The 25,479-nt window shown below is 37.9% G+C and overlaps 1 long non-coding RNA gene across 1 annotated transcript; it reads right to left on the bottom strand.

Moving 5' to 3' along the window:
- Positions 1 to 4,755: 4,755 nt before the first annotated feature.
- LOC133569074 (uncharacterized) lies at positions 4,756 to 14,531 on the bottom strand. The gene is made up of 3 exons (XR_009809734.1): positions 14,436 to 14,531; positions 11,360 to 11,482; positions 4,756 to 5,195 (listed from the first exon to the last, which is right to left on the bottom strand). It is a non-coding gene; the product is annotated as an uncharacterized LOC133569074 (long non-coding RNA).
- Positions 14,532 to 25,479: the final 10,948 nt, after the last annotated feature.

A 25,479-nucleotide genomic window follows, 5' to 3' on the forward strand; every position in this document is an offset into this window, starting at 1 on the left:
ACAGAAAGTTGTTTTTTTTACTTGCAAATCCTTTTTTTACTTGCAGAAAATAGTTGTTATAGTTGCAAATCTTTTTTTGATTGAAGACAATAGTTTTAACAGTCGCAAATTGCTTTTTTATTGAAAAAAAATGCTTTTTTTTTACTTAGCAGAAAGTTTTTCTGTTTGCAAATCGTTTTTTAACTTAAAGAAAAAAAGTTGTATCTGCAGAAAATTGTTTTTATACTTGAAAATTGTTTTTTTTTATTGAAGAAAATTGTCTTTATATTTGCTAATTGTTTTTTTATTGAATAAAAGTGTTTTTTTTACTTGTAGAAAATTATTGTTATACTTGCAAATCTTATTTTTAATTGAAAAAAATTGCTTTTTTTTTTTACCTGCAAAAAAATTGTTCTGCTAACAAAACAATTTTTTAAAATCAACAAAATATTTATACACCTACAGAAAATACTTTTTCTGAACTTGTAAATTGTTTTTTTCTTACAGAAAATAGTTGTAAAAGTTGCAAATCTTTTTTTTTATTTTTAATTGGAGAATATTGTTTTTATATATGTGTATTGTTTTCTTCCATCCATCCATCCATTTCCTACCGCTTATTCCCTTTCGAGGTCACGAGGGGCGCTGGCGCCTATTTCAGCTACAATCGGGCGGAAGGCGGGGTACACCCTGGACAAGTCGCCACCTCATCGTATTGTTTTCTTACTTGCAGAAAATAGTTGTTATACGTGCAATTTTTTTTTGAATGGCAGAAAATGTTTGTTATTTGAGAATGTTCCATGAACGCCTGGGTAACGTACATAAAAGTAATTAGAATTCCTGGTGACTAGTAACACTGGTACTTAGTGGACGTCAGACCTCCTTGGCCACTGGGAGGGATTTGGGCCCACTCTTGTTTACAGGACGTTTTGAGGCTGTCGCTTGGCACCTGGAGGTTGCAGCTCCTCCCACAGCCTCCCTAAGGTCTGAATGTTGGCACTGGTGTGAACTTTCACTCCAGGATAAAAGCCTTTCTACTGGCCTCCCAGCGACTCCATTTCAGCACCCAGGAATGTCAACAGGTGCTTGGCTCAACTTTCAAGGCGCCAGAAGTGCCACCTGTTCTCTGCCAGCGGAAACAAGACCCCAGTCCCAAATCTAAGTCACAACAAAAGTCTTTGAGTGAAATGACTGCCACAAACACACACAAATGTTCGTACTCACGCACAAACATTTGTAGGTAGAAAAAACAAACAACAAAACGATTCTCAAGTAATATAAAATAAAAACATTTGCAAGAGTAAAAACTATTTTCTTCACGTTTAAACTTTTGGCATTAATATATATTCCACACACTCACATTCAGTAAGTCCCCGGAAGGAGAAACAAGCTCAACCTGTAAGTTAACTTAAAAGTTTCCCCTCTTTTGTCCGCCATTTTTACCTGGTCCTGCTTCTTCATCTTTGTTATTTTGGGGGGATGGCACCATGCGCAAATAACAGTAGCTCTGAGGGCCGTAAATGGACTCAGCAGCACCACCCGTGGTGGAATTACAGGTGCAGTGAGTACAAGTGTGTGGATGACACAGGGTAAAATAGTACTGCCTAAAGTTTTAACCTCAACAAAATTTATTTTATACTTGTGAATCATTTTCTTAATGTAAGTTATTAGTTTTTTTGTACTTGCAGGTATTAATTTTAAACTTGTGAATTGTTTTTTTTTAATTGCAGAAATTGTTTTTATATTTGCAAATTGTTTTCCTAATTGAAGGAAATTGTTCTGGGTTTGTTTTTTTACCAGCGGTAAAACATTTTTTAATTAAAAATCGTTTTTTTAATTACAGTATAATGTTTTTATAAACTTACAAATCGTTCTTGTACTTGCAAACAATTGTTCTGCAGCAAATTGTTTTTAATTTGAAGAAAAACAAAGATATATCTGAAGAAAACTGTTTTTATACTTGCAAATTGTTTTTTTTAATTGCAGAAAATTGTTGTTCTGCTTGCGAACTGTTTTTTTAAATGAAGAAAATATTTTTTACCTACAATTTTTTTTCTTTACTTTTAAATTGTTTCTTACTTGCAGAAAATAGTTTAAATAGTTGCACATCCTTTTTTTTAATTGGAGAAAATTGTTTTTATACAAACTGTTTTTTTAATTGAAGAAAAAAATGTATAATTGCAAATCATTTTAATCCTTTTTTAATTGAAAAAAATCATTTTTTTAATGCAGATAATTGTTTATATACTTGCAAATTGTTTTTTTTTTTTAAATTGTAGAAAATCGGTATTTTTTTAAATAAAAAAATATATTTCTTACCTACAGAAAATAGTTTTTTTTAACATGTAAATCGCTCTTTTATTTGCAGAAACTAGTTATAATAGTTGCACATCTTTTTTTATTATTTGGAGAAAATTGTTTTTATATTTGTGATTAAAAAAAATTTTTTTTTTTTACTTTCATCACATTTGACAAGGTTTATTCTGCCAAACTGTAAGTGGTTGCAAATGAGTATTGAATACAATTAAAATCAACAGATTTAGTGTTAATATTTGAGAGGAAAAGTTGGGCCCCGAGTTCAAAAAGGTAAAGACGCCCGGGTTTGGATAATGAACTCAATAATAGTATACATATTTTGCTAACATTTATAGTTGATATGCACTTATTGTATATTATTACTATTAGATTATTGAATAAATCATTTCCTTATTTGGAATAAAAAAATTAATAAATAAAAAATAGCAATAAGTTATTATCAAATGTGACAATGAGGACATTTTCCCTTTCCCTGATAAAAGAGTTGTGAGTTTGAAGCCGACATTTGTCCAAGTAGGACAGCAACATTGCATCTGCTGATAGAACATGGCCAGAGATCCTTAAGGGGACAGATGTTACACACACACACACACACACACACAACTCCCCAGGTGGCGTGGAGCATACGAGCGTTGCTGCGGGTCAGCGGCTCCACTCCGGGTTGAGAGGTGACTGGTTTGTCATTGCCATTAGATGAGATTAGATGAGATTAGAGGCACTTAACAAGATTCAAGCAGCACTCCCTGCAGCCTGCCGCCAGCTCTCATTTCATTTCAGGCCCTCTTCTTGTAAGTCACTGACGGCAGAAGAGTCTTCCGGCGTGACTCGGAGACAAAAAGGAGTGTCTCTAGAAGAGCAAGTGGCCAGGCGTGTCCAAACTACGCTCAGCGGGCCAAGTGCGACACGTCATGTGCTTCATAAGGAATCGTACCCACAGGAAGATATAATAGTCTGACCATTTGAATGCAGATGGATGGATATATGCTGTCCTTTAGTCAACAATGTGAGTAATTCAGGTCCATAACCCTTAATAATGCTTTAAATGTATGTATGCACAGCATCTACTTATATAACCCACTTCAAAAGTGTTTCTCACATTCTGGCACTCGCAACTTTCTTTGGTCCCATGGTGTACTTTTTGCAATTACACTTTGTTTGTGCTCTGCATTACACAGAAATATTCACTGACAAACGCACGACTTTAAACGTCCCGTAATGTCCAGTGTTGTTATGTATTATTACTAAGGACTGCTTTTATATTTCCAGTATTATGTATTATTACTTTGGACTGTTTTACATTATCATTTTTATCCTGTGAAGCGTCTTTGGGTACCCTGAAAAGCGCTATACCAAATAAAATGTATTATTATTATTACTGCAAACAACCTTCCCTAGTCATGGTGCAAAAAAATAATAATAATAATTAAAAAATCCACCAGTACAAAATGTCAACAGACATGGTCACACGTAACACAAACTGTTCACTGAATTCTGGACAATTTAAAAATAATATTTAAAAAACTTGTAAACTACGACCATTTAAATCCATTACAAAGCATGATGGGGAAAAATGCAAAACACTCTACACACTTATCCATGTTCGGCACATTTTACCTGCCTGATATTTCTGAGTGATGACAAAACTTTAGGAAGGTTGTCATGGAAGTAAATAATGTAGGAGTCACATAATCTTAATATCCAATTATATTAATGGTCTTGTACTATTTTTTTTTGTTTGGACCTAAAATACATACTAGACAAAATAGTCAAAAGATGTATACCAGCAGTAAATGACAAACATGTTATTTATGACACACTTAAAAGGTGGTATTTCTTCTCATATTGTTTTTTAATGTACTTGTGCTTACTATTATCATTTTACTTGTTTATCTGTTATTTACATGAGATTATTATTTTAAATCACATTGAAAGTTTAGTTTAGGTGTGACAATAAATACTCATGTTTTCAAATGAATGATACTGTTGCTCGTCGTAATTTAGGTATCAATCAAAATAATGGAGATGATTATTTTTGCCAGTATGGAAACACAAACATTTTTGGTGTGGACTACAAAAAAGGAGCATGAAAAATCAACTCACCAAAACGCTCGGAGCTGTGGGCGTGTTTCTTTAAGAAGAGATGGTCCCCAGCACGTTGATGGCATCTACTATACACCGGTGTTCCTTAACCATAGGGCCGGGTCCCAGTGTTGGCTCTCCAGCGCCCCCTACAATGTAATACATGTCTTTTCAGCAGCGGCACTCAGTTGTAATACACTTTTCCACCACTTGTGGCAGTAGTGACAATATCAAACAGAATTTAAGCACAAAAATGATGACTAAACTGTATTTTCATTTGCACTTTCATTTTATTGACAGTTTAGTTTAAAAACACAATTATTATTGAGTTTTTTTTAGCACATTACATGTTGTTAATCCTTTTTCAAATCAGCCTGACCTGAGCCTAAGGTTTATTTGTGAAATGAAGACATGCTTTTATATGATTTGACAAGGGAGTGAAGTAAAAGTAGGTTAGATATAATCATCAAATTCCAGAGTAAGATGACTGCTTCAGTGTTAATATTGGAGTAGTTGAGTAAAAACGTAAAAGTCCCTTTTCACGTTTTTTAAGAAACATATTTGAGAGTTGCGATAAAAGAGCTGAAGTAAGCAGAATAAATATGAGGTTGTTTTTGTGTTTTCTCTCAATATTTGAGTGAAAAGTCCAGATGTGTATTTTCTGCAGCACACGTTGAGGTTCTGCAGAAAAGATGCTTTGTGTTTCTTCTCCTTTCAACATTCCTGCTGGCACTGCACTTCTATTGGATCTTGTTTTGCTGGACAGTCCAGTCAACTTCTTGTCAACGTTGGTGCTGATAAGGAAGTCCAAGACCATGTGACATCTGTCAGTCAATCAGGAAATAATATTTCAGGCTTTTCTTCTAGTCACATTCTCTCCAAACATGAAGGTTTCAAGGCTGTCGCTTGGCAACTTGAACGTCCAGCTCCCTTCCAGAGACTTTTGGTTTAAAACTGCCGAGGCTGTCTCTTGGGTCAGAGAAACCTTGGCCTTGTGTCATATCAGCCCAAGTCTTTGGAGGGTCTCTGTGTCAACTGACCAAAAACTGTTTTTATCACCTCAGAAATATTCCTCAAGTGAGACACTCGCTGTCAAAATTGGATCTGGAAATTATCTCAAAGTGCAGCTACCAGACTTTAGACCAGAGGACCTAGAACAGTCCACATCACCCCCATTCTACCCAGTTTCATTGGCTTCCAGTCAGACTTTAGACCAGAGGACCCAGAACAGTCCACATAACCCCCATTCTACCCAGTCTTCATTGACTTCTAGACAGACTTTAGATCAGAGGACCCAGAATAGTGCACATCACCCCCATTCTACCCAGTCTTCATTGGCTTCCAGTCAGACTTTAGACCAGAGGACCCAGAACAGTCCACATCACCCCCATTCTACCCAGTCTTCATTGGCTTCCAGTCAGACTTTAGACCAGAGGACCCAGAACAGTCCACATCACCCCTATTCTACCGAGTCTTCATTGGCGTCCAATCAGACTTTAGACCAGACGACCCAGAACAGTCCACATCACCCCCATTCTACCCAGTCTTCATTGGCTTCCAGTCAGACTTTAGACCAGAGGAGCCAGAAGAGTCCACATCACCCCCATCTACAAAGTCTTAATTGGCTTCTAGTCAGACTTTAGACCAGACGACCCAGGAGAGTCCACATCACCCCCATTCTACAAAGTCTTAATTGGCTTCCAGTCAGACTTTAGACCAGAGGACCCAGAACAGTCCACATCACCCCCATTCTACCTAGTCTTCATTGACTTCCAGTCAGACTTTAGACCAGAAGACCCAAAACAGTCCACATCACCCTTATTCTACCCAGTCTTTATTGGCTTTTAGACAGACTCTAGACCAGAGGACCCAGAACAGTCCACATCACCCCCATTCTACTCAGTCTTTATTGGCTTTTAGACAGACTTTAGACCAGGGGACCCATAAGAGTCCACATCACCCCCATTCTACAAAGTCTTCATTGGCATCCAGACAGACTTTAGACCAGAGGACCCAGAACAGTCCACATCACCCCCATTCTACTCAGTCTTTATTGGCTTTTAGACAGACTTTAGACCAGGGGACCCATAAGAGTCCACATCACCCCCATTCTACAAAGTCTTCATTGGCATCCAGACAGACTTTAGACCAGGGGACCCATAAGAGTCCACATCACCCCCATTCTACAAAGTCTTCATTGGCATCCAGACAGACTTTAGACCAGAGGACCCAGAACAGTCCACATCAGCCCCATTCTACCCAGTCTTCATGGACTTCCAGTCAGGCTCTGAACAGAGTTGAAGATTTTAATCCTGACTTTCTGTGTGTTGCATGGTGGGGCCCCTGCTCTTAAGTTGCATGGTGGGGCCCCTCAGTACATCACTGACTTGTTAGGCCCCTACTCTTCAGGCCAGGGTTTTGTAAAGATACCAAAAACTCATTAAAAAACCGGTGGAGACTTTGCATTCCAGACTATAGTCCCCAGATTCTAGAACAACTTGCACCAGTTAGTTACAGGTACTTGTTTGTGCACTGAAAAGGTAAACAAGTCAAAAAAGAGTGCGATACAGGACTAAATAAAAATAAAAATGGATGACATCAGAGCTGCACAACTGCAACTTCAAATTGTCTGATACTGGAAATTTATCTAGCCACCTACTGTACACAAATTGTCTGATACTGGAAATATATCTAGCCACATACTGTACGCAAATTCTCTGATACTGGAAATTTATCTAGCCACCTACTGTATGCAAATTGTCTGATACTGGAAATATATCTACCCATAAACTGTACGTAAATTGTCTGATACTGGAAATATATCTACCCATATACTGTACGTAAATTGTCTGATACTGGAAATATATCTAGCCACATACTGTACGCAAATTCTTTGATACTGGAAATATATCCAGCCATATACTGTATGCAAATTGTCTGATACTGGAAATATATATCTAGCCACATACTGTCTGCAAATTGTCTGATACTGGAAATATATCTAGCCACATACTGTACGCAAATTCTCTGATACTGGAAATATATCTAGCCACATACTGTATGCAAATTGTCTGATACTGGAAATATATCTAGCCACATACTGTACGCAAATTGTCTGATACTGGAAATATATCTAGCCACATACTGTACGCAAATTGTCTGATACTGGAAATATATCTAGCCACCTACTGTACACAAATTGTCTGATACTGGAAATATATCTAGCCACATACTCTACGCAAATTCTCTGATACTGGAAATTTATCTAGCCACCTACTGTACACAAATTGTCTGATACTGGAAATATATCTAGCCACATACTGTATGCAAATTGTCTGATACTGGAAATATATCTACCCATAAACTGTACGTAAATTGTCTGATACTGGAAATATATCTACCCATATACTGTACGTAAATTGTCTGATACTGGAAATATATCTAGCCACATACTGTACGCAAATTCTTTGATACTGGAAATATATCCAGCCATATACTGTATGCAAATTGTCTGATACTGGAAATATATATCTAGCCACATACTGTCTGCAAATTGTCTGATACTGGAAATATATCTAGCCACATACTGTACACAAATTCTCTGATACTGGAAATATATCTAGCCACATACTGTATGCAAATTGTCTGATACTGGAAATATATCTAGCCACATACTGTACGCAAATTGTCTGATACTGGAAATATATCTAGCCACATACTGTACGCAAATTGTCTGATACTGGAAATATATCTAGCCACATACTGTACGCAAATTGTCTGATACTGGAAATATATCTAGCCACATACTGTATGCAAATTGTCTGATACTGGAAATATATCTAGCCACATACTGTATGCAAATTGTCTGATACTGGAAATATATCTAGCCACATACTGTATGCAAATTGTCTGATACTGGAAATATATCTAGCCACATACTGTACACAAATTGTCTGATACTGGAAATATATCTGGCCACATACTCTACGCAAATTGTCTGATACTGGAAATATATCTAGCCACATACTGTGCGCAAATTCTCTAATACTGGAAATATATCTGGCCACATACTCTACGCAAATTGTCTGATACTGGAAATATATCTACCCATATACTGTATGCAAATTGTCTGATACTGGAAATATATCTAGCCATATACTGTATGCAAACTGTCTGATACTGGAAATATATCTAGCCACATACTGTATGCAAATTGTCTGATACTGGAAATATATCTAGCCACATACTCTACGCAAATTCTCTGATACTGGAAATATATCTAGCCACATACTGTATGCAAATTGTCTGATACTGAAAATATATCTAGCCACATACTGTATGCAAATTGTCTGATACTGGAAATATATCTACCCATATACTGTATGTAAATTGTCTGATACTGGAAATATATCTACCCATATACTGTACGCAAATTGTCTGATACCGGAAATATATGTATCTATATACTGTACATAAATTGTCTGATACTGGAAATATATCTACCCATATACTGTACGCAAATTGTCTGATACCGGAAATATATCTAGCCACATACTGTAGGCAAATTGTCTGATACTGGAAATATATGTATCTGTATACTGTATGTAAATTGTCTGATACTGAATATATACTGAAAATATATGTATGTATATATGTATGCATATTGTATATATTGTATGCAAATAGTCTGATACTGAATAAAGACTGAAAATGTATGTATGTATACAGTGTAAGTATGCATATTGTATATACTCTACATAAATAGTCTGACACGAAATAGATACTGAAAATATATGTATGTGTGTATGTGTGTAAATTGTATATACTGTATGTGTATCTAACTGGTATCTTACTTGTGACTAACTGGTATCTAACTGGAATCTTACTGGTATCTTACTGAGATCCAAGTAGTATCTTATTGGTATCTAAGTGGTATCTTACTGGTATCTAAGTGGTATCAAATTGGTGTTTGTCTTACTGGTATATAAGTGGTATCTGATTGGTATCTTAGTGGTAAATTAGTGGTATCTCAGTCATATTTCATGGTTATCTATGTGGTATCTTGCTGGTATGTCAGTGATACTTGAGTGGTATGTTGGTGGCGTCATATTTCATTGTTATCAATGTGGTATCTTCTAGGTATCTTGCTGGTATGTCAGTGATACTTGAGTGGTATGTTGGTGGCAGTCATATTTCATTGTTATCTATGTGGTATCTTGCTGGTATGTCAGTGATACTTGAGTGGTATGTTGGTGGCAGTCATATTTCATTGTTATCTATGTGGTATCTTGCTGGTATGTCAGTGATACTTGAGTGGCATGTCGGTGGCATCAGGTGTAAAATGCGTGCATCAAAGTACAGTCGAGTAATTGACTGAAGGATGTTGACACAAGTCAAGGAGGTGATGATGCAAAGCCTCATTAGCATATGACTTCCTAATTAGCGGGTGATGGCATGTTGCCGCCTGGCACACCTGTGACTTCGAGCACGCCAAAGAAGCGGCGCCCTTTGGCAGCGTTGGCACTAATGCGCTTAGCGGCGTGGACTCGCTGCTGCTAGATAGCGTTGGCTTGAGGATAAGAGCAGAAAATGGCCGACACGGTGGATGTGCAGCTCTACCCCACGAGGACGCCTGCTAAACAAAGACTGCTTACTGAGGATTGTTGACACTTCTATTTAGCTGCAGATTAGCACACGCTGCTGGCGACACAATGCAGCCTCTCTTCATGTTGGCGTCGCTGCACACTTCCTGTCCAAAACACTACCTGCCAGCACAGGTGCATCGTGGGGAATATACTTTTTTTTTTCTCCAATGGCCTCTTACTGGTATTTAAAGGCCTAATGAAACCCACTACTACCCACCACACAGTCTGATAGTTTATATCCATCCATCCACCCACTACTACCCACCACACAGTCTGATAGTTTATATCCATCCATCCACCCACTACTACCCACCATGCAGTCTGATAGTTTATATCCATCCATCCACCCACTACAGTCTGATAGTTTATATCCATCCATCCACCCACTACTACCCACCACACAGTCTGATAGTTTATATCCATCCATCCACCCACTACTACCCACCACGCAGTCTGATAGTTTATATCCATCCATCCACCCACTACTACCCACCACGCAGTCTGATAGTTTATATCCATCCATCCACCCACTACTACCCACTACACAGTCTGATAGTTTATATCCATCCATCCACCCACTACTACCCACTACACAGTCTGATAGTTTATATCCATCCATCCACCCACTACTACCCACCACGCAGTCTGATAGTTTATATCCATCCATCCACCCACTACTACCCACCACGCAGTCTGATAGTTTATATCCATCCATCCACCCACTACTACCCACTACACAGTCTGATAGTTTATATCCATCCATCCACCCACTACTACCCACCACGCAGTCTGATAGTTTATATCCATCCATCCACCCACTACTACCCACCATGCAGTCTGATAGTTTATATCCATCCATCCACCCACTACTACCCACCACACAGTCTGATAGTTTATATCCATCCATCCATCTTCTTGTGCTTATCCGAGGTGGGGTCGCGGGGGAAGCAGCCTAAGCAGGGAAGCCCAGACTTCCCTCTCCCAAAACACTTGGTCCAGCTCTTCCCGGGGAATCCCGAGGTGTTCCCAGGCCAGCTGGGAGACATAGTCTTCCCAACGTGTCCTGGGTCTTCCCCGTGGCCTCCTACCGGTTGGACGTGCCCTAAACACCTCCCTAGTTACACAGTATTTTGGACATCTGTGTTGCTGAATCTTTTGCAACTTGTTCATTTAATATTGGAGACGTCAAAGAAGAATGCTGTTGGTGGAAAGTGGTGGATTGCAGCTGCCTTTAGCACCGAGACACAGCCGGTGTTGTTGTGAAGCAGAGCGGTCAAGCGAACATGTTTCTCTACGTCAACCAGCATGTCTTAGGATGGGGAAATTGTGATATTAAGTCTTACCGGAGACATCAGTGGATTATTAGTCCTCCTGCAGCAGCTGTGAGCTTGGCTCCTCGGCTTCCCTCTGAGACACTGCGTGTTCACCAAAGCCATCCGACTTCGAGGTATGTCTTTAGAATCTCACTAAAATTAAACAATAAGCAGATAAGGGATCTTCCAGAATTATCCTTGTAAATGTGTCTAATTACATCTGAAACGCTCACACTGCCGCCGCCCGGAGCTGTCGCTTTTTTTTTTTCTAGTCCTTTACTATCAATATCCTAATTCACAAATCTTTCATCCTCACTCAAATTAATGGGGAAATTGTTGCTTTCTCGGTCCAAATCGCTCTAGCTGCTGGTGGCCATGATTGTAAACAATGTGAATATGTGAGGAGCTCTACAACCCGTGATGTCACGCGCACATCGTCTGCTACTTCTGGTACAGGCAAGGCTTTCTTATTAGCGAGCAAAAGTTGCAAACTTTATCGTGGATGTTCTCTACTAAATCCTTTCAGCAAAAATATGTCAATATGGTGAAATGATGAAGTATGACACATAGAATGGAGCTGCTATCCCCGTTTAAATAAGAACATCTCATTTCAGTAGGCCTTTAAATGGCCATCTTACTGGTATCTTACTGGCTTCTTACTGCTGTCATACTAATATCCTACTGGCTTCTTACTGGTATTTTACTGGCTTCTTACTGGTATCATACTGGTATTTTACTGGCATCTTACTGGGATCATACTGGTATCTTACTGGCATCATACGGACATCCTACTGGCATCTTACTGGTATCTTACTGGTACCATGCGGACATCCTATGGCATCTTACTGGGATCATACTGGTATCTTACTGGCATCATACGAACATCCTACTGGCTTCTTACTGCTATCATACGAACATCCTACTGGCTTCTTACTGCTATCATACGGACATCCTACTGGCATCATACTGGCTTCTTACTGGTATCATACGGGCATCCTACTGGCATCTTACTGGTATCTTACTGGCTTCTTACTGGTATCATGCGGACATCCTATGGCATCTTACTGGGATCATACTGGTATCTTACTGGCTTTTTACTGGTATCATACGGACATCCTACAGGCATCTTACTGGGATCATACTGGTGTCTTACTGGTATCATACGGACATCCTACTGGTATCTTACTGGGATCATACTGGCTTCTTACTGGGATCATACGGGCATCCTACTGGTATCTTACTGGGATCATACTGGCTTCCTACTGGGATCATACGGGCATCCTACTGGCATCTTACTGGGATCATACTGGTATCTTACTGGCTCCTTACAGGTATTATACGGACATCCTACTGGCATCTTACTGGCTCCTTACAGGTATTATACGGACATCCTACTGGCATCTTACTGGGATCATACTGGCTTCTTACTGCTATCATACCGACATCCAACTGGGATCTTACTGGAATCATACTGGTATCTTACTGGCATCATACGAACATCCTACTGGCTTCTTACTGCTATCATACGAACATCCTACTGGCTTCTTACTGCTATCATACGGACATCCTACTGGCATCATACTGGCTTCTTACTGGTATCATACGGGCATCCTACTGGCATCTTACTGGTATCTTACTGGCTTCTTACTGGTATCATGCGGACATCCTATGGCATCTTACTGGGATCATACTGGTATCTTACTGGCTTTTTACTGGTATCATACGGACATCCTACTGGTATCTTACTGGGATCATACTGGCTTCTTACTGGGATCATACGGGCATCCTACTGGTATCTTACTGGGATCATACTGGCTTCTTACTGGGATCATACGGGCATCCTACTGGCATCTTACTGGGATCATACTGGTATCTTACTGGCTCCTTACAGGTATTATACGGACATCCTACTGGCATCTTACAGGTATTATACGGACATCCTACTGGCATCTTACTGGGATCATACTGGCTTCTTACTGCTATCATACCGACATCCAACTGGGATCTTACTGGAATCATACTGGTATCTTACTGGCATCATACGAACATCCTACTGGGATCTTACTGGAATCATACTGGTATCTTACTGGCATCATACGAACATCCTACTGGCATCTTAAGTTAAAGTACCAGTGATACGCACGCATGCACGCACGCGCACACAACACACACAAGGTGTGGCGAAATTATTCTCTGGATTAGACCAATCACCCTTGATCACCCCCTGGGAGGATGAGGGGAGCAGTGGACAACAGCGGTGGCCACGCCCGGTAATCCTTTTTGGTGCTTTAACTCACTGGCATCTTTCTGGTATATTACCGGTATTGCACTGGCATCTTACTGGTATCTTAGTGGCATCTTCCTGGTATCATACAGATATCTTACTGGCATCCTACAGGTATCTTAATGGTATCTCACTGGCATGTAAACATTTGTTTCCCATGCATGTACATTACTATGAGATAAATAGTGGTTGGAGTCAAATAGTATCAAATAATGAGGTTGAATATTTGCACCTGGATTACGGTTGTACTAATACCAAAAATGTTGGTCATTAAATGCAGCACGTTTTACTTTTACTTGAATATGTTTAGGAAAAAGAAAAACTACTTTTATTTTAAGTATAATTTATTCATACCAACAATTATTTCTAATCGATTAATCAAGGTTTAAAAAGACTATTCCTTATTTAGCCACACTGCTTCCGGCAGGCTCTGTCACGTGACTCTGTTTGACCAATCCAAGCTAAGTACAAGTGACGTAGTGTCATTAGAAACGCTTCACTGTCACGTGACTCTGTTTGACCAATCCAAGGCAGTGACATTGGAAACCACTTCACTAATCAAACAAGCAAAAAGTACAGAAGCTAACATAGGTCAATATGTTTCAAGCATATCATAAAAACACTTAATAAAAGTATTGTTTATTAAGTGTCAGAATGTTCCCAAAATAAGACACTTTTATTTGTGTTTGAGACAACTGCAGAACGGTTGACTAAAAGCGACTTTTTTGCGTGTCTGTGATGCTCCTAAACCCCCCGAGTGTCATTTGAACACATTTAAACATTGATGACAACATGAAAGAAGCAGTTGAAAAGTGTACTTACCTGTTGGAGCCGCACCACTAGCTCATTAGCATGTAGCATCCTCTTCTTCTACTGCTTTATCACGTAGACTAACATTCTCTTCTTCTACTGTTTTATAAAGGTAGACAAACATTGTCTTCTTCTACTGTTTTATAAAGGTAGACAAACATTCTCTTCTTCTACTGCTTTATAAGGTAGACAAACATTCTCTTCTTCTACTGTTTTATAAGGTAGACTAACATTCTCTTCTTCTACTGTTTTATAAGGTAGACTAAAATTGTCTTCTTCTACTGTTTTATAAAGGTAGAGAAACATTCTCTTCTTCTACTGCTTTATAAGGTAGACTAACATTCTCTTCTTCTACTGCTTTATCATGTAGACTAACATTGTCTTCTTCTACTGTTTTATAAGGTAGACAAACATTGTCTTCTTCTACTGTTTTATAAGGTAGACTAACATTCTCTTCTTCTACTGCTTTATCATGTAGACTAACATTGTCTTCTTCTACTGTTTTATAAAGGTAGAGAAACATTCTCTTCTTCTACTGTTTTATAAGGTAGACAAACATTGTCTTCTTCTACTGTTTTATAAAGGTAGACAAACATTGTCTTCTTCTACTGCTTTATAAGGTAGACAAACATTGTCTTCTTCTACTGCTTTATAAGGTAGACAAACATTCTCTTCTTCTACTGCTTTATAAGGTAGACAAACAAGGTGAAATGAGCACAGTCGCCCCCTAGTGTAGGACAGCTGGAACATGGAGACTAGAAGAACTGCACATGTTGCTGTGAAAATAGAAATACTTTAGTAGAACATACTTTAGTAGAACATACTTTAGTAGAACATACTTTAGTAGAACATACTTTAGAGAACACTTAAGTACAACATAGTTGACAGAACATATTTCAGTAGAACATACTTTGTGAGAACATACTTGAGAGAAAATACATGAGAGAAGATAGTTGAGTAGAAGATAGTGGAGTAGAAGATGGGGGAGTAGAAGATAGTGGAGTAGAAGATGGGGGAGTAGAAGATAGTGGAGTAGAATATAGTTGAGTAGAAGATAGTGGAGTAGAATATAGTTGATTAGTATATAGTGGAGTAGAATATAGTTGAGTAGAATATAGTGGAGTAGAATATAGTTGATTAGAAGATAGTGGAGTAGAATATAGTTGATTAGAATATAGTGGAGTAGAATATAGTAGAGCAGAATATAGTGGAGTAGAATATAGTTGATTAGAAGATAGTGGAGTAGAATATAGTTGATTAGAATATAGTGGAGTAGAATATAGTTGATTAGAAGATAGTGGAGTAGAATATAGTTGATTAGAATATAGTGGAGTAAAATATAGTAGAGTAGAAGATGGGGGAGTAGAAGATAGTTGAGTATAATTAGTTGAGTAGAAGATAGTGGAGTAGAAGATAGTTGAGTAGAAGATAGTGGAGTAGAAGATAGTGGAGTAGAAGATAGTTGAGTAGAAGATAGTGGAGTAGAAGATAGTTAAGTAGAAGATAGAGTAGAAGATGGGGGAGTAGAAGATAGTTGAGTAGAATATAGTGGAGTAGAAGATAGTTAAGTAGAAGATAGAGTAGAAGATGGGGGAGTAGAAGATAGTTGAGTAGAATATAGTGGAGTAGAAGATAGTTGAGTAGAAGATAGTGGAGTAGAAGATAGAGTAGAAGATAGTTAAGTAGATGATAGAGTAGAAGATAGTGGAGTAGAAGATAGTGGAGTAGAAGATAGAGTAGAAGATGCGGGAGTAGAAAATAGTTGAGTAGAAGATGGGGGATAAAGTGCAGTGCAGACATGAGTTGAGTTCAGTGATGATGATGATGATACAGAGTATGTACTTGAGTGCACTCAAAGTAATAAAACACACAACAGACATGAAAGTTGAACAAATGTTGTTTATTCTCACAAGTGTTGGTACACAAGTGTTGGTACACAAGTGTTGGTACACAAGTGTTGTTTATTCTCACAGATGTTGGTACACAAGTGTTGTTTATTCTCACAGATGTTGGTACACAAGTGTTGTTTATTCTCACAGATGTTGGTACACAAGTGTTGGTACACAAGTGTTGGTACACAAGTGTTGTTTATTCTCACAAGTGTTGGTACACAAGTGTTGTTTATTCTCACAAGTGTTGGTACACAAGTGTTGTTTATTCTCACAGATGTTGGTACACAAGTGTTGGTACACTGATGTTGGTACACAAGTGTTGGTACACTGATGTTGGTACACAAGTGTTGGTACACAAGTGTTGTTTATTCTCACAAGTGTTGGTACACAAGTGTTGGTACACAAGTGTTGGTACACAAGTGTTGTTTATTATCACAAGTGTGGGTACACAAGTGTTGTTTATTCTCACAAGTGTTGGTACACAAGTGTTGGTACACAAGTGTTGTTTATTCTCACAAGTGTTGGTACACAAGTGTTGGTACACAAGTGTTACTTTCCTTCCTTCAGTCCACAAAGATGCAAAGACTTAGAGACACTGCAGTCCAACAGTTGACATGTTTGATAGTCGTCTTCCTTCCATGGAACTTCTCACTTGGCTGACACACACACACACACACTTCTTGATGGCCTGTCAGGGACCTGCTGCATCTACACTAAGTACACACTAAGTACACACTGAGTACACACTGAGTGCACGCTGAGTACATGCTGAGTACACACTGAGTACACACTGAGTACACGCTGAGTGCACGCTGAGTACACACTGAGTACACACTGAGTGCACACTGAGTGCACGCTGAGTACACACTGAGTACACACTGAGTGCACGCTGAGTGCACGCTGAGTACACACTGAGTACACACTGAGTGCACACTGAGTGCACGCTGAGTACACACTGAGTACACACTGAGTACACACTGAGTACACACTGAGTACACACTAAGTACACACTAAGTACACACTGAGTACACACTAAGTACACACTGAGTACACGCTGAGTACACGCTGAGTACACGCTGAGTACACACTGAGTACACACTGAGTACACGCTGGGTACACGCTGAGTACACACTGAGTGCACACTAAGTACACACTGAGTACACACTGAGTACACACTAAGTACACACTGAGTGCACGCTGAGTACACGCTGAGTACATGCTGAGTACACGCTGAGTACACACTAAGTAGACGCTGAGTACACACTGGGTACACGCTGAGTACACACTGAGTACACGCTGGGTACACGCTGAGTACACGCTGAGTACATGCTGAGTACACGCTGAGTACACGCTGGGGACACGCTGGGTACACGCTGAGTACACGCTGAGTACACACTGAGTACACACCGAGTACACGCTGAGTACACACTGAGTACACACCGAGTACACGCTGAGTACATGCTGAGTACACACTAAGTACACGCTGAGTACACTTTGTGATGCGCTGCCTTTCCTTTCCTACTTTTGTGTGAAATAGAATTATTCTTCAGATGTTTTGTACCACCTGGGAAGAGACTGGAGTAGCGCAGTAGGCCCAAGTATTGATTAAAAACAAGGTTTTATTGGACACCTCTATTTTCTCCCACACAGTTTGAACAGTCACACTATGTTTGACTTCCATTGAAGGCTCATACACTTACTATACTTTCCTGTTATGAAGAAAACATATTCCTCTATGTCAAATATATACACTCTATAATCTGTACAGTACAATCAACTGGATATGATATACTCTAGTATCTATACACTATACTCTAGTATCTATACACTATACTCTAGTATCTATACACTATACTCTAGTATCTATACACTATACTCTAGTATCTATACACTATACTCTAGTATCTATACACTATACTCTAGTATCTATACACTATACTCTAGTATCTATACACTATACTCTAGTATCTATACACTATACTCTAGTATCTATACACTACATCTATATTTGCATACTTTGGGTAGGAGTCCACTTCCTGTGAGCTGTTACCTTCAAGTCCAACACAAACTTGGAGTCCCAACAAGACTTGGACTAGAAGGTTCTGCGAGACACTTGGACAGCACCACTAGAACATAGCATATCTCAAAAGTACTACAGTATTTGAAGTATATCTCTCTGGACAAAAGTACTACAGTATTTGAAGTATATCTCTCCGGACAAAAGTACTACAGTATTTGAAGTATATCTCTCCGGACAAAAGTACTACAGTATTTGAAGTATATCTCTCTGGACAAAAGTACTACAGTATTTGAAGTATATCTCTCTGGACAAAAGTACTACAGTATTTGAAGTATATCTCTCTGGACAAAAGTACTACAGTATTTGAAGTATATCTCTCTGGACAAAAGTACTACAGTATTTGAAGTATATCTCTCTGGACAAAAGTACTACAGTATTTGAAGTATATCTCTCTGGACAAAAGTACTACAAATCGTTAATTCATACATCATACCAGTCATTAATTCACACGTCAAACAAGTCGTTAATTCATACATCAAACGAGTTGTTAATTCACAAGTCAAATAAGTCGTTAAATCACGCAGTAAACAAGTCGCTATTTCACATGTCAAACAAGTGTTAATTCATACATCAAACAAGTCTTTAATTCATACGTCAAAGAAATCATTAATTCACACGTCAAACAAGTCATTAATTCACACGTCAAACAAGTCGTTAATTCATACGTCAAAGAAATCATTAATTCACACTTCAAACAAGTCGTTAATTCATACGTCAAACAAGTCGTTAATTCACACGTCTAATAAATCTTTAATTCATACGTCAAACGAGTTGTTAGTTCACACATCAAATGAGTCATTATTTCATACGTCAAATAAGTCGTTAAAACACGCAGTAAACAAGTCGCTATTTCACACGTCAAACAAGTTGTTAATTCACACGTCAAACAAGTCGTTAATTCATACGTCAAACAAGTCATTAATTCACGAGTCTTTAATTCATACGTCAAACAAATCATTAATTCACACGTCAAACGAGTTAGTTCACACGTCAAACAAGTCTTTAATTCACACGTCAAAGAAGTCGTTAAATCATGCAGCAAACAAGTCGCTATTTCACATGTCAAACAAGTTGTTAATTCACACGTCAAACGAGTCGTTAATTCACAAGTCAAATGAGTCGTTAATTCACACGTCAAACAAATCGTTAAATAACACATTAAACAAGTCGCTATATCACACGTCAAACAAGTCGTTAATTCACAAGTCATAAAAGTCGATAAATCACGCATTAAACAAGTCGGTATTTCACACGTCAAACAAGTTAATTCACACGTCAAACGAGTCGTTAATTCACAAGTCAAATGAGTCGTTAATTCACACGTCAAACAAGTCGTTAAATCACGCAGAAAACAAGTCTCTATTTCACACGTCAAACAAGTCCTTAAATCACGCATTAAACAAGTCTCTATTTCACACGTCCAACAAGTCGTTAATTCACAAGTCAAAAAAGTCGATAAATCACGCATTAAACAAGTCGCTATTTCACACGTCCAACAAGTCGTTAATTCACAAGTCAAAAAAGTCGATAAATCACGCATTAAACAAGTCGCTATTTCACACGTCTAAAAAGTTAATTCACACGTCAAACGAGTCGTTAATTCACACGTCAAACAAGTTGTTAAATCACACAGTAAACAAGTCTCTATTTCACACGTCAAACAAGTCCTTAAATCACACATTAAACAAGTCGCTATTTCACACGTCAAACAAGTCGTTAATTCACAAGTCAAAAAAGTAGATAAATCACGCATTAAAGTCGCTTTTTCACATGTCAAACAAGTTGTTAATTCACACGTCAAACGAGTCATTAATTCACAGGTCAAATGAGTCGTTAATTCACACGTCAAACAAGTCATTAGATCACGCAGTAAACAAGTCTCTATTTCATACGTCAAACAAGTCCTTAAATCACGCATAAAACAAGTCGCTATTTCACACGTCTAAAAAGTTAATTCACACGTCAAACGAGTCATTAATTCACACGTCAAACAAGGTTTTAAATCACACAGTAAACAAGTCTCTATTTCACACGTCAAACAAGTCCTTAAATCACGCATTAAACAAGTCGCTATTCCACACGTCAAACAAGTCGTTAATTCACAAGTCAAAAAAGTAGATAAATATCGCATTAAAATAACTTTTTCACACGTCAAACAAGTTCTTAATTCACACGTCAAACGAGTCATTAATTCACAAGCCAAATGAATCGTTAATTCACAAGTCAAAAAAGTAGATAAATCACGCATTAAATTCGCTTTTTCACACGTCAAACAAGTTCTTAATTCACACGTCAAACGAGTCATTAATTCACAAGTCAAATGAATCATTAATTCACACGTCAAAGTCATTAGATCACGCAGTAAACAAGTCTCTATTTCACACGTCAAACAAGTCCTTAAATCACACATTAAACAAGTCGCTATTTCACACGTCCAACAAGTCGTTAATTCACAAGTCAAAAAAGTCGATAAATCACGCATTAAACAAGTCGCTATTTCACACGTCTAAAAAGTTAATTCACACGTCAAACGAGTCGTTAATTCACACGTCAAACAAGTCATTAGATCACGCAGTAAACAAGTCTCTATTTCACACGTCAAACAAGTCCTTAAATCACGCATTAAACAAGTCGCTATTCCACACGTCAAACAAGTCGTTAATTCACAAGTCAAAAAAGTCGATAAATCACGCATTAAACAAGTCGCTATTTCACACGTCTAAAAAGTTAATTCACACGTCAAACGAGTCGTTAATTCACACGTCAAACAAGTCCTTAGATCACGCAGTAAACAAGTCTCTATTTCACACGTCAAACAAGTCCTTAAATCACGCATTAAACAAGTCGCTATTCCACACGTCAAACAAGTCGTTAATTCACAAGTCAAAAAAGTAGATAAATTTCGCATTAAAATCACTTTTTCACACGTCAAACAAGTTCTTAATTGACACGTCAAAAAAGTAGATAAATCACGCATTAAATTCACTTTTTCACACGTCAAACAAGTTCTTAATTCACACGTCAAACGAGTCATTAATTCACAAGCCAAATGAATCGTTAATTCACACGTCAAACAAGTCATTAGATCACGCAGTAAACAAGTGTCTATTTCACACGTCAAACAAGTCCTTAAATCACGCATTAAACAAGTCGCTATTTCACACGTCAAACAAGTTAATTCACACGTCAAACGAGTCGTTAATTCACAAGTCAAATGAGTCGTTAATTCACACGTCAAACAAGTCATTAAATCACGCAGTAAACAAGTCTCTATTTCACACGTCAAACAAGTCCTTAAATCACGCATTAAACAAGTCGCTATTTCACACGTCAAACAAGTTAATTCACACGTCAAACGAGTCGTTAATTCACAAGTCAAATGAGTCGTTAATTCACACGTCAAACAAGTCATTAAATCACGCAGTAAACAAGTCTCTATTTCACACGTCAAACAAGTCCTTAAATCACGCATTAAACAAGTCGCTATTTCACAAGTCGTTAATTCACAAGTCAAAAAAGTCGATAAATCACGCATTAAACCAGTCGCTATTTCACACGTCAAACAAGTTGTTAATTCACACGTCAAACAAGTCATTCATTCACACGTCAAACAAGTCATTAAATCACGCAGTAAAGAAGTTTCTATTTTACATGTCAAACAAGTCTAATTCATACGTCAAACAAATCATTAATTCACACGTCAAACGAGTCGTTATTTCACACGTCAAACAAGTCTTTAATTCACACGTCAAATAAGTTGTTATATCACGCAGTAAACAAGTCGCTATTTCACACGTCAAACAAGTTGTTAATTCACACGTCAAACGAGTCGTTTTCCCAAGTCAAATGAGTCGTTAATTCACACGTCAAACAAGTCATTAAATCACGCATTAAGCAAGTCGCTATTTCACACGTCAAACAAGTCGTTAATTCACACGTCAAATAAGTCGTTAAATCACGCAATAAACAAGTCGCTATTTCATACGTCAAACAAGTTCTTAATTCACACGCCAAAGGAGTCGTTAATTTACAAGTCAAATGAGTCGTTAATTCACACGTCAAACAAGTCATTAGATCACGCAGTAAACAAGTCTCTATTTCACACGTCAAACAAGTCCTTAAATCACGCATAAACAAGTCGCTATTTCACACGTCAAACAAGTCGTTATTTCAAAAGTCCAAAAAGTCGATAAATCACGCATTAAACCAGTCGCTATTTCACACGTCAAACAAGTTGTTAATTCACACGTCAAACGAGTCATTAATTCACAGGTCAAATGAGTCGTTAATTCACACGTCAAACAAGTCATTAGATCACGCAGTAAACAAGTCTCTATTTCACACGTCAAACAAGTCGTTATTTCAAAAGTCCAAAAAGTCGATAAATCCCGCATTAAACCATTCGCTATTTCACACGTCAAACAAGTTGTTAATTCACACGTCAAACGAGTCATTAATTCACAGGTCAAATGAGTCGTTAATTCACACGTCAAACAAGTCATTAGATCACGCAGTAAACAAGTCTCTATTTCACACGTCAAACAAGTCCTTAAATAACGCATTAAACAAGTCGCTATTTCACACGTCAAACAAGTCGTTAATTCACAAGTCATAAAAGTCGATAAATCACGCATTAAACAAGTCGGTATTTCACACGTCAAACAAGTTAATTCACACGTCAAAAGAGTCGTTAATTCACAAGTCAAATGAGTCGTTAATTCATACGTCAAACAAGTCGTTAAATCACGCAGAAAACAAGTCTCTATTTCACACGTCAAACAAGTCCTTAAATCACGCATTAAAAAAGCCTCTATTCCACACGTCCAACAAGTCGTTAATTCACATGTCAAAAAAGTCGATAAATCACGCATTAAACAAGTCGCTATTTCACACGTCTAAAAAGTTAATTCACACGTCAAACGAGTCGTTAATTCACACGTCAAACAAGGTTTTAAATCACACAGTAAACAAGTCTCTATTTCACACGTCAAACAAGTCCTTAAATCACACATTAAACAAGTCGCTATTCCACACGTCAAACAAGTCGTTAATTCACAAGTCAAAAAAGTAGATAAATATCGCATTAAAATCACTTTTTCACACGTCAAACAAGTCATTAATTCACACGTCAAACGAGTCATTAATTCACAAGCCAAACGAGTCGTTAATTCACACGTCAAACAAGTCCTTAAATCACGCATAAAACAAGTCGCTATTTCACACGTCAAACAAGTTCTTAATTCACACGTCAAACGAGTCATTAATTCACAAGCCAAACGAGTCGTTATTTCACACGTCAAACAAGTCCTTAAATCACGCATAAAACAAGTCGCTATTTCACACGTCAAACAAGTCGTTAATTCACACATCAAACAAGTCGTTAATTCACACGTCAAACAAGGCCTTAAATCACGCATAAAACAAGTCGCTATTTCACACGTCAAACAAGTCGTTAATTCACACATCAAACAAGTCGTTAATTCACACGTCAAACAAGGCCTTAAATCACGCATAAAACAAGTCGCTATTTCACACGTCAAACAAGTCGTTAATTCACACGTCAAATGAGTCGTTAATTCCATCCATCCATCCATTTTCTACCGCTTATTCCCTTTCTTTTGGGGTCGCTGGCGCCTATCTAAGCTACAATCGGGCGGAAGACGGGGTACACCCTGGACAAGTCGCCACCTCATCGCAGGGCCAGTCGTTAATTCACAGGTCAAAAAAGTCGATAAATCACGCATTCGCTATTTCACACGTCAAGTCTTTATTTCACAAGTCAAATGAGTCGTCGATTCATACGCCAAACAGGTCGTTAAATCACGCAGTAAACAAGTCGCTATTTCACATGTCAAACAAGTGTTAATTCATACATCAAACAAGTCTTTAATTCATACGTCAAAGAAATCATTAATTCACACGTCAAACAAGTCATTAATTCACACGTCAAACAAGTCGTTAATTCATACGTCAAAGAAATCATTAATTCACACTTCAAACAAGTCGTTAATTCATACGTCAAACAAGTCGTTAATTCACACGTCTAATAAATCTTTAATTCATACGTCAAACGAGTTGTTAGTTCACACATCAAATGAGTCATTATTTCATACGTCAAATAAGTCGTTAAAACACGCAGTAAACAAGTCGCTATTTCACACGTCAAACAAGTTGTTAATTCACACGTCAAACAAGTCGTTAATTCATACGTCAAACAAGTCATTAATTCACGAGTCTTTAATTCATACGTCAAACAAATCATTAATTCACACGTCAAACGAGTTAGTTCACACGTCAAACAAGTCTTTAATTCACACGTCAAAGAAGTCGTTAAATCATGCAGCAAACAAGTCGCTATTTCACATGTCAAACAAGTTGTTAATTCACACGTCAAACGAGTCGTTAATTCACAAGTCAAATGAGTCGTTAATTCACACGTCAAACAAATCGTTAAATAACACATTAAACAAGTCGCTATATCACACGTCAAACAAGTCGTTAATTCACAAGTCATAAAAGTCGATAAATCACGCATTAAACAAGTCGGTATTTCACACGTCAAACAAGTTAATTCACACGTCAAACGAGTCGTTAATTCACAAGTCAAATGAGTCGTTAATTCACACGTCAAACAAGTCGTTAAATCACGCAGAAAACAAGTCTCTATTTCACACGTCAAACAAGTCCTTAAATCACGCATTAAACAAGTCTCTATTTCACACGTCCAACAAGTCGTTAATTCACAAGTCAAAAAAGTCGATAAATCACGCATTAAACAAGTCGCTATTTCACACGTCCAACAAGTCGTTAATTCACAAGTCAAAAAAGTCGATAAATCACGCATTAAACAAGTCGCTATTTCACACGTCTAAAAAGTTAATTCACACGTCAAACGAGTCGTTAATTCACACGTCAAACAAGTTGTTAAATCACACAGTAAACAAGTCTCTATTTCACACGTCAAACAAGTCCTTAAATCACACATTAAACAAGTCGCTATTTCACACGTCAAACAAGTCGTTAATTCACAAGTCAAAAAAGTAGATAAATCACGCATTAAAGTCGCTTTTTCACATGTCAAACA

This window comes from Nerophis ophidion, linkage group LG15 (genome assembly GCF_033978795.1).
Source record: "Nerophis ophidion isolate RoL-2023_Sa linkage group LG15, RoL_Noph_v1.0, whole genome shotgun sequence".
Classification (NCBI taxonomy): Eukaryota; Metazoa; Chordata; class Actinopteri; order Syngnathiformes; family Syngnathidae; genus Nerophis; species Nerophis ophidion.